General features: G+C 38.7%; 1 long non-coding RNA gene across 3 annotated transcripts; it reads right to left on the bottom strand.

The window, feature by feature from the left end:
* Positions 1 to 11: 11 nt before the first annotated feature.
* LOC108886904 (uncharacterized) lies at positions 12 to 11,034 on the bottom strand. Of its 3 annotated transcripts, none has more exons than XR_007813165.1 (5): positions 10,835 to 11,034; positions 10,071 to 10,142; positions 7,080 to 9,766; positions 2,291 to 2,487; positions 12 to 2,208 (listed from the first exon to the last, which is right to left on the bottom strand). It is a non-coding gene; the product is annotated as an uncharacterized LOC108886904 (long non-coding RNA). The 3 variants fall into 3 exon arrangements; XR_001961515.2 differs by having other exon boundaries at positions 2,291 to 2,492; positions 7,084 to 9,766; XR_007813170.1 differs by having other exon boundaries at positions 7,084 to 9,766.
* Positions 11,035 to 11,954: the final 920 nt, after the last annotated feature.

Genomic DNA, 11,954 nt, shown 5'->3' with positions numbered 1-11,954 from the left:
GGGATGTCTAAGTACAATGTATCTGATGTCTTAATCAACTTACACTATGATCAGAACTAAGCTAATTTAAAATGTGTCTCTGTTTAGTTTGACTACAACATTATAATAATAGAAGTCATGGAATAGTATGCGGAGTGAAATGTGTGATGTACATGAGCCTTTGCTTGATGTGCACTGATAAATGAGGGTGGTTTGTTTCCAGTTGAGATTGATGTGAATTTTAATTTTCTTAAACTTGCTTAAATCATGATGTCATCCACACATATTGTATCTCATTCATAAGACTACATCTAGTAAATTGATTCTTTGACATTTAAATCTTAAACTTAGCACTTGATGTGTACTGATTATCAGGAGTAGGAGTAAAAGTAAAATGATGGTGCCTACTGTTATTCCTTCATCTCTGAATTCTCACATATGGCCTTAAGTTACCTGCTGTTAGAGGACAAATTTTAAGACTGAACTTTAAAAAAAAAAAAAAAAAAAAAAAAACCAATAGCTCAAAACATTTTGAACAGGTATAACTGTAACCTTTGTCATAAAAGAAATAGGAAAACTATAAGATGAATGAACATGTCACATTCTCTTGGTTTGCTATATGTTAAATGTATAAATAAAAATTACATTGTTTGCCTACGGGGTTGCTAAGACCACAGAAGCACACAGAAAAGGTTCTTTTTGGAGGCATGCATATGATAAAGTGATTGCAGCATTACCAGGTTCTGGTTAAATTCTGTTGAGAGAGGCTATGTTTCAGTGTTGAATTTTACTGTTGTCAGCATACTAATGGAAAAATGAAACAGGCAAAACAACCAACTTGGGAAATTAGCAATGATTTTACTTACTACTTACAGAAGCATTTGTGCAATACGGATACCAATATAGATTTTAAATGCAGTCACAAGATATTATCTATGAGCTAAAACACCCACTTCCACACATCAGCATCACCTATACAGCTACATTGGCCAAAAATCAATATTTTTTGCTTGCACTTTCCCCAGATAGGTATTCATCTTGTGTTGTGTTGAGTGTCAAGCCCTGTTCGAGTGTTGTAGTGGAGTGATGTGTTGTTGATTATTGTGTGTTGTGATCCGTTGTACCCGTCTTGAATAATACAGGGGTCAAAATTGACAGCACAGGGGAACATAGTTAATGTCAAAGAAATAAATTTCCATAAACACCTATATCACCAAATCTGTCCCTAAACTATGTCAACATCCAATTGGTGTATGCGTCTTACAGTAAGATCATAATAGCATACCACAGTCAGCTGATTCACAAAACCAGATGGATCCTTGTCTGGTTTTGGAAACTGCACAACCATGGCACACAACTCAGTGGGGGTCCAAGGCCTATATGTGGACTTGTAGAGCTAGTCCCCCCCAAATTTCTTAAAAACCTATAACTTACTTAACTCTTACCAGTACAGCTTTAAGACAGAATCAGCAACAGGGTCTAATTTAGAGATGACTATTTACAGCACAGACTTCCTCACACACAGAGAAGAAGGGGAAGGAGAAAAGCCTTGCCTTCTTATATGATACGAGTCGACTCTGTTGACCTTGTTCTCTGTAGTGTTAAGATGTCCAAGCTCAGTCCTGCTTGCAATTAATAAATGTTGGTGATTCTGGTGCTGTGTTTTTTAGTATTGTGTGTCGTGTTCTTACACTTGTGCTGATCAGTGTAGGGGAAATTTAATTTGACAACACGGGAGAATGTAGTTAACATCAAATACAAAAATAAATACTTATCTGTGTGTATACACATACAATGGTCCTGTGAAATCACTTTTGCAATGTTTCTATGTTGTGTCTTATCTGTAGGTGACAGTTTAACTGTGAGTGGAGTATGGCTGTTTCAGTCAGTGGAGGATACTGGCTGCTGTGGCACTGTAGAGTCTGGTGGCAAGACAGCAAGCACTTTGAGGCATGTGGTTGGATGAATCTGTGACTGTTTAGGTGGTATATAGTTAGCGCAAAAGCTTGCAGGACTTGTGTTCCCAGAACATACATCTTGTCTGAGGTTCACATTGTTCATTACTGGCCATAGTTTGTGTTTGATCACCAGGTGAGTTGTGAAAAGTTGGTAAGCCAATTTTCATAGATATTCAGACTTGTGCAGTCGGGATGTCAAGGCAGTGTGCAGGGCTGGGTGAGCTTAGGTCAGGCCACAACATTCCAGGCTTCCTGAAGGTTGGATAGCTGACTGAAACAAGAAAAACACAATCTGTTAGTATGACGCAAGCAAAGATTATCAAGAAATGGATAATATGTCTGAGAGGACACACCTGCAGCCATCAATCCTGTGGCACAGACGCATCATCATAAAGGAGCGTTTTGGTACAGCTTGACCTTCCTCATCTTCACAGCTGTCCAGGACACAACTTCTCTGGGTCACAGCATCCCACATTGAATTTTCTGGAGCCATGGGAAATTTCTGAAACTGCTGCAACCTCCAGCACCATATGGCTTGGGCAACCTACAACTATTCTACCAAAAAAAAAAAAATAAAATAAAATACAATGAGATGTATTCATTTTCCCGTAATTTATCAGATCCTGTAACAATGCCTCTGATCTCTTTGAGTGGAGTAATCAAATTCTGCAGGAACAAAGTTCTTTTGTTTAGATACTCCAATAGGATCATTGTTTATCAAATTTGTAGCCACATAGAAAACACCAGGGGAATATCAGATGCTGGCATTGGGAAGTAAAGAAAATAAAGACTTTCTCATTGGGCTCTGGATGTCAAGGCCAGCCTTCTTAGCACAAGTATTAAACTTTGTATTAGAAAGCTTACTTCAAAAAATTCTGTCTGATTTAAATTGACAGGACCCTTAAGACAAGGCTGAATTCTCAGAACTCAACAAGAGTGTGAGTACCACAGCTGACCTTTTTGCTACAGAAGGGATTTTGGTATCAGGGCTTCCTTGAGAATACTGGAGAAAATTCATGTCCACTCCCTGGGAAATCCTGGGCCAAACTGAGGCCTGCCACAATAGGCAGTGGCCACCATATGCATAACACCATCATTGTCCATCAATCTGACACTAGCCAGAAACAATACCATGACAGGTAAGAAACAACGCAAGAAGCAAGACATAAGATTTCTTGAGATTTATCCATCCCCAGACCAACTGCTGCTTCAAATACTCCAGTGGCCAAATACTTAAAGATTAGAAGTTGGTTGATTTTACATGTGAAATTTGACCTATATCCTGAATCTGAGTGCACTGACTACAACGTAGTTAGTAAAACACTGAAAAGGTTCAGTCTAGGTTTGTCAACTGGATGATAAAAATAAAAAAAAAACCTGTACTCTACTGTATAGTGTTTGATCCTTTGATCTCACCTTTTATTTGACTAATTTGCAAACCAAGACATCTGCCTGAAAGTCCAAAACATAGAGCTGACAACCTACCAAGATGACCAAGCAGGATTTGACAAATCTGAACTACATGTTGGATAACATCTGAACCTCCCTCCATCATCACCTTTCCAACATCAGCTCATAGGTGTCTGTGTTGCTCATCTGTAACTTCCAATAAACAATCTGACAGACACTCCACGCCATAATTGGCCAACTTAGCAAGTCTTTCAGGACAAAGCTTAATCCTGTGTCCTGGTTTGTTACACAGGAAACAGCTATCATACCCAGTTGTCTAGACAAAGTTCGTCCTCAGCTCCCAATTCTGTAGCCTCCCTAAAGTTCCTCCATCTGCATTAACCCTCATTTGGCTGCACATCAAACAATCCCACTGCATTTTCCCCAGGTCTCATTTTGTCATCATGCAGCCTTCCAACATTCACTGCTGCTATTGTCACATCTGCAAAGGGCGTCAACAGTGTTTTTAACATGTTTTGTAAGATGCAGCTGTAGACCATTGACAAAATAGACAACTTGAAATGCTTGACCCTGATTCGCCCAAATGCTTCAGACTCCTCACGCTATCTTCAAGTGGTAATGCTAAACATGCTTTCTTTCTGGCATATACATTAACTGGAGTTTTATATTACCCTTATACAGTTCTCTCTACAATCATCTCCAGTTGTTGTATGCGTTTTGGAGTAAGATTATAATAGCATACCCTGGTCAGCTGATTCACAAAGCCAGATGGATCCTTGTCTGGTTTTGGAAAATGCACAACCACAGCACACATCTCAGGAGGGGACTTACTTGTAAGGCTAGTTTTTTTCTTTAATACCTTTAGGTCACTTGTCAATTATATGTACAATTTTAGGACAGAATCAGCAACAGAATCTAAGTTTGCAATAATTCTACTTAAAGCACAGAATTCCTCACACACAGAGAAGAAGGGGAAGGAGAAAAGCCTTGCCTTCTTATGTAACATGAGTCGACTCTGTTGACCTTGTTCTCTGTAGTGTTAAGACATCCTAGCTCATTCCTGGTTGTAACTGCCAAATTTGGGGGAAAAAAAATATGTGGTTTGAAGCTTGCTCCAAATGTTGCTGATTCTGTCAGATTATGTGCACACAGAGAGAATTTAAGATCTCACTCTGGTATTGCCAGGCTAGGGTCTCTCAGAGTTAGCTCTGAAGACGTCCTGTCCAACCATGTCAGAAATCAAATGTGTAGACACTGACTTATGGTCAGTGTGAAAGAAGAGTCTGAAGAACCATTTGGACAAATCAGGGTCACACATTTCAAGCTATCTACTTTATCAGTAGTCTACTGTCACATCTTACAAAACATGTAAAATCAATAATGCTGAATTAGAAAATGGCTCCCTTTGCAGGTGTGATGAGCAGTAGTGAATACTGAAAAACAACATGAAGAGAAAAATGATACCTTGACACAATGAAGTGGGATTGTTTATGCACAGCCTAACAAGGATTAATACAGAGAGAGGAACTTTAGGGAGGCTACAAAATCAACAGCTGAGGAAGAACAGTGTCTAAACAACTGGCTAACAGCCGTTTCCTGTGTCACAAACCAGGACTGAGGATTAAGCTTTGTCCAGAATGGCTCTCAAAGCTGGCCAATTGTGGCATGAAGTATGTCAATCAAACCATCAGTTCTGGAAAATTACAGATGAAGGGCAACATATACCTGTTAGCCAATGCTTGAAAGGTGTAAGGGGGAAAGAGAGTTTCAGATGCTATCCAACCATCCAACATGTAGTTCAGACATATCAAATCCCACTTGATCATCTTAGCAGGATTGCCCACTATGTGTCTTGGACTTGCAGACAGACATGCTGAAATGCAAATTTGTCAAAAAAAAAAAAAAAGAGGCAAGATACAAAAGGGATCAAACAACAGACAATAGCATACAAGTTTTTCATCTTCCAAGTGACAAAGCTACAATAAAAAGAAATGAAAATGAAAATAAAAATATATCTTCCACAATGGAAATCTTATTTCCTACAAGTCCAACTTTATACCAGCTGTAACTCATTTAACACTACAGCTGTCTCCTGTAAATCTCATAAAAAATGATATAGGGCCAAATTTCACCTCTGTTAATGATGACAATACTTCATTTAACACATGTACTCTCCCTGCAGCATCTGGCTCTAATTTCAAGGAAAGTCTAAAAGCTCCAATTCTATGCCGTTTCTACTTCAAGACAACACCTACTGTACTAACCTTAAAACCTTCTCTAGAATTCAGTTGACAGTATAATGTTTCTATTTCCAGTATGTCAATACCAGGTAACTCAGTAGAGCAAATCGTAAAACATGGTGACAACTTGGTACACTTGACATCAATTTGGTTCTCATAGCTGTGGTTGCAGTCAACTTCATCACCAACTAGAATCGAAGAACTAAGCATACACCCAAATCAGGTGTCCAGTAGCTTCTTCAAAATCCTATTAAAAGATATCCGAGTTGTCTCTCTCTCTGCCAGGTTTACTTCCTCCCAGAGAACCCAAACGCGCTACTGCCAGGTAATCCGTCTACCAGGCGATCGATGCAAACATAGCCTAGTGGCATAACGCTTTGCAGGGGTGGGATAAAATTCCCCTGCTGGGAGGCCTCCCAACATGCAACGCAGCTAAAGACTGACACAAAACGCTACCTGTCCAGTCCTACTTGAGATAAAAAAGTTCTACTAGGAGTCTCCATTTGGAATTAAACTTGGCACAGTGAGACAAGCAAGTCTATAAAACTTCATAATCCAACTAAATGTGATGTACAAAAAACAATTGGTATTAAAATTTGGTGGTGATGATCTTGAAAGCAGCACAACTACACTAAAAATGAAGTAAATCAAAGGATACCCATTCAATTAATATATGTAAAAATGAGAAAATGCATCACACAGATGCCAACACAGATTTTAAATGCATTCATATTAACACATCATCTATGGGCTGAACAACAACTTGAGAAAGCCAATATCACAAGCAAGTATAGTGATGTTCTATTAATTAACAGCTCAGGAGTAGCAAGGGAATGATACTCTAATATTTAAAATAATCACCAAGTGCTCTTTGTATTAATTTGGAATGCAATCTCAGATCAAATGCAAAAAGGTAATGAGAGGAGAAAGAATATCATGCAACATCAACAACACTGTACAGAAAACACCACATTTATCAAGCACAAGCTATAAGAGCAAGTGCCTTAAACAGATTCAAAACATTTATAAACTACAAATGAAACTATGAATTACTTAACTTTCATAGTACAAGGTGTGCGAAGAGAAGAACTAAGAAGTAGTCTGAAACCAGTCTCAGATGGACAGAATTTCCTCCAGCAATCACAGACCCCGACTATCAAAATATTTGACTTTTTATACCTCTAGGCTGCATGTGACCCTGAAGTTTTGGTGGTACATAGTGCTAAAGTCTTGCCATAGACAGACAAAGACAGTTAAAGAAAGATAGAGACAGACAAAGAGAGACAGACAAACAAACTAGAGACTGAGAAAAAGACAGAGACAGACCAACAAACAGACAAAAGAGAAAGACAGAGAGAGAGAGAGAGAGAAAAGACAAAGATAGTGAAAAATAAAGTTAGAGACAGACACTGACAGACAAACACAGGCAGGGTGGCTCAGACGGCACAGTGAAAAAGGATTTCTTTTTTTTTTTTTTTTAAAAAAAGGACACTTACTTTTTTTTTTTTGAAGATTCTCAGTCATCCAGGCCATGGTATTTCTAAGTGCTATACAAAGACAACTGAATAGAATTAAAGAAGCTGTTCAGATGAAAGAGCTTCAAGAACCTTAAGGCAAGTCCAGTTCCCTTCATATAGCACTGAGAAAGAAAAAAAACAAAACAAAAAAAAAAAACTTCTTGTAGATCTACCTGAAAATAAGAAGTTGATGCATCAAAGCTGATCTGAGCTGATTGGACAGAGAGAAATAAATAGACATGGCACATGCCATGTTCATTTATTTAGACTCATTCCTTCCATACATTAATGATAAATGTTTCAGTCCTGTATGAGTTCAATTGGTGGTAATTGTTATTCAAAACTGTTTATTATAACTGAAAGGACAGTTTATATTTGTAAAGTGTTTATTGCAAATTATCTGTAAATGCTAATTTTCTGTACTAGGTTTAGTAATATAGGTTTCTGATGTGTCAGCCCTTGACAGCTGGTCAGTTCAATAAGGCTAATTTGACAGTCAGTCAGTAAATCAAATAAAGTCAATTTGATAGTTGGTCTATCAGTCCAACAAAGCTTATCTGTCAATTGGTCAGACACAGACTGATGAGGCACATGCACAGTCCAATAAAGCTAATCTGAAAGTCAGTGAGTCAGACTGAGACAGACGACAAAGACAGACAAAAGACAAAGACAATATAATAAAAGGTAACTTGAAGTCAGTCTGGTCAGACACAGATGACAAGACAAAGACATACACAAAGACAGACAGTGTAAGTATCAGTGTGTGCGTGTTTATGTGAGAGGCGCAGCGGGCCAAGACAACAACAACTGGAAAAAGACCGTGGATAAGGAGAGTGTGAGGATCAGTGTGCATGCATATGTGTGTGTGTGTGTGTTAGTGTGAGAGGGGGAAAGAAAGGGCTGGCATGGCGGCCATATTTAAGCAAACATGGGACCTACTTGTTTGTAGATTCACTAGAAAAATAAGACACCGATTACACAGACTAATATAGGTAGTCGAATGAATAGTCAGTCATCTTGGATGGACAAATGGCGAAAAAGGAAATAGGCAATCATAGTACTATGGCTTTGCTTCACACAGCGGCCAAGGAAAACCACAGCACATGGTCGACAGATGCGCAGACATAAATTGATAGAGACAAGCACAGAGGCAGAGAGGTGCTGCCACAGGTGAGAAACAAGATAGACAGATTTAAGACTACTTGTAACTTCTTGTAAGACTTCTTGATTTAAGACTTCTTGAATGGGTGAGAGACACATTCCTGCAGTCATCTATATAAAAACAAATGGCACTTTATAGGTTTAAAAATATAGATGTATAGAAGATTATAAGGACAAAATAGTAACTGGCGGACAGCTACATTGAATGGATAAACGAGGAAAAGGATAGATCGTTAGAGATCGGCGTGGCAGCCGAAATAAAAGGGTGAGGGATAGAGTTTGGAGATGGCATGGCAGCCCAAAAATAACAAAAAAAATAACAAACAAAGACGCAATCAGGAAAATGTTGGACGATGGATGTGCTGACACATTGGACTGACAGACAGACGATCATGTCAGACACACGATCCAGTGATTTTGACAGAGCTTTGAATTGTTTGACATTTAAACTGCATGAATAAACTCCAGTTCTAAAGTAAGACAGTTCGCATTGTGTGTTTAAGGCCAATTAATAAATCTGGCCATGGTTCTTTAATCTACTTTATTTCTATGTAGTGAAAATGAGAAACTATAATACAGGCTGGTAGAAATGAGTTTGTGTGATGATCCATTGACAGAAACAGACACAACCCTGATGGATTTATACTACAGTCTAAAAAACACAACTCTAGAGGAGGGCTGAAGGATTTTGCAATTATTAGTCTACCACAGAGACAGATAAGCAGGAAGGCACAGCGACCATCCAAAAACTGTGACTCACCGATTGTAGATTTACCTAAAAAGGAAAGGGGTTAGTGCATAAATATTGATCCAAGTTTACTAATAAGTTTTAACACAAGTCTTTGTTGTGTTAAACCACACTACAGAAACTCTATTCTTATCAACTGCAGCTCTGACCCTAAATTGCACACTATCAGTATCTTAGCATATTCAGAGCCAGTCTTACTACATGTTTAGGTGCAAAACAAACAAACAAGGGGCTTACATACATTCTGCAATCCTCTAAATAAGTTCACTATCCGAACAACAGGACCTCTAAATGCTCCAATTGTGTTGGAAAGCCATTCATCCCGACACAATAAAGAGATCTGATATCTGTTCCTCAACACAGAAGAAAAACTAAGAGAAATAGACAAACAGAGACAAACGAATGGGTGGCCATGTTGGACGAAATAATTTGGTGGGCATGTTCAAATTGGATGCGCAGACTATGGCTATGTCGGTCAAACGGGTGTTGTTAAAAAAAAAAAAAAAAAAAAAAAAACAGTCGTGGTGCAGCAGCCAAGCAAAACCACCAAAAAAACATTTCAAGCTGACAAATAAATAGCCATGACACAGCAGTCATGACAATGCACCTTCAATACACAGCAAAGAGAAAAAGAGGGGAGGATGTAAAAGTCAGTGTGTGTGCATGTGTGCGTGTTTGTGAGAGAGCGGCGCGGCGGCCATCCAAAAACACAGAATAAATAGAAAAATGAGTCTTACTGGTTCGTAGATCTACCTGCGGCAAAAAAAGAGAGCGAGAGAAAAAAAAAAACGTTAGTCAGATTTCTCAAGCCTCTGACCTTTTGGTAATTTTCTAACCTTGAAATTCGCTTTGGCATCTGTGCGTACTAAAGATGTACAGACTATGAAATATTATAAAAGTAGACATTACATGCTGCAAAGATCTGCAATCCGAGTGCAGTAAAGTCATCACTTTACTCTCAACCACTATGTTAATGAGCCGAACAGGAATCAAGACACCTGACAGCAATCACATTAACACTATGCTAACTCGTGGCTGCTTCAATTGCATCACTTACTTTTCTCGGTGGGTTTTAAAGGACGAAGTTCTCCCAGTGTCTTTTCCCCACAGCTTACAGGAGGGCGTTGTTCTGCACATTAAAAAAAATAAATTAAATTAAAAACTGGATTATATTGGGTACACCGTACATGCTCAATGCTACCTGGAGAGGCCTTTTTCTGTTTGTTTGATTGCCTGGTCTATATCAGAATTGCGAGACCAATAGTATGACTGAATGTATTAAACACAACACACTTTCAAGGTATATTCACTTAAAATTAATAAATCTATATGCAAACAAACAAAGCAGTCAATATTCATCCTCTGTCGGACATTTTGCACCTATTTGAACCAAAACAGTGCACACACTTGAGGCTGGGAGGCCTTACTCATTGTTGTGTTTGTGTGGTTAAAACAGGCCAAATCTATTTTCTCCAGCACATTTCACCCTCTGAATTTCATCCAGTCCGAATTAATAAGTGTTTAAAACTTTGCGGGTAAACCCCTGTCCCTCTGAGCGACCACACACACACACACACACACACACCACTGCCGACTTTCCTCTGCTAAATTCTATGAACTTGTATATAAATATGCGGCTTAATGAAAACAAGATATTATATGGTGCAAAAGCCGGCGTTCCCACAGTGAGGTAAACAAGTTACTCTAAAGAAAAACAGTAAGCTACAAACTACAAACAACGAGCCCAACACTCGCCGACACACCTGACATCAATGACATTAACACCACGCTAACTAAGGCTAATTAAGAAGCTTTACTAACCTTTCTCACGGAGTCGCCGAGCTCCTCCTGTCGTTGAACGCGATCGTCCCGGTGTCTCTTAACTTTTCCAAACATTTAAGACAAGAGCAGTTGCGCTGTTAAGCCCCCGGGATTTTAAAGTTTGAGGTCGTCCTGATGTTTAAATTGCGGCGTCTCACGTCACATCCTTATAGTTCTAAGGCGCGTGCGCCGGTGCGTTAAAAGGATCACGGAGGGTCGTAAAAAACAAAACTTTTCCCCCACGGAAATGTTTGGTGCTTTGTCAAGCTTTGAGAGATTCTCGGGGCTCTGTTCCCTTACAGACGCCATGCCAGCGATTTTTATGGCCGCTTAAAACAGATTTAGATTTTGTTTTAGTTATCTTTGTAATTGTTGCAATTTATCATTTCATTCCTTTGTAATAATATAAAATATAGGGCTCACTTCCACCGGTTACAATTATTGGTACTAAACATTCATTAATGGGAAAGACTGCATTTTATTTAGAGCTCTTCTAGTCAATATCAACCTCTGAAAGTACTTTATACCACAGGTTACATTCACACAACCATTCAGACATTCATTTGAGGTTCAGTATCTTGCCCAAGGGTCAGCACACAGACTGGAGGAGCCTGGGATTAAACCAGTGACCTTAAGATTAGTGGGGAACCTGCACTACCTTCTGAGCCACAGCTGCCCATGTTCATTATCAATGCAGATTGATTATAACTGGATTTTATTAACATAAGTCATCATTTCACTGATGATAATTATCCTGTTTTCCACATAAAAATTCCACATTACACATTTTTAGTATTTACAGTTCATAATCTATCCATTATCATATCTGTGATTTGAGAATCGTCACCAAAGGTTTGTTAGTAGGCTCATCAAAATCCCTAACAAAAGGTACATTGCAATGTCTAGTTTGTCCCTTCTCCCAATCTCACCATCCACAGCCAATACATCCTTTTGTATATGATATAAATGGGAGATTTTCAGTCAAAAAGAACAACATTCCTCAAAACATTAACATGTTAAACACAATAACAGTTATCATGCAGAGGACAGTAAACTCAATAACCCCTCATCAGTGCATTCCCCCTGTTTAACAAAAACAAATCACCTACTGATGGTAAGT

This window comes from Lates calcarifer, linkage group LG1, assembly GCF_001640805.2.
Source record: "Lates calcarifer isolate ASB-BC8 linkage group LG1, TLL_Latcal_v3, whole genome shotgun sequence".
NCBI lineage: Eukaryota > Metazoa > Chordata > Actinopteri > Centropomidae > Lates > Lates calcarifer.
This window is presented reverse-complemented; position numbering and strand designations above follow the sequence as displayed.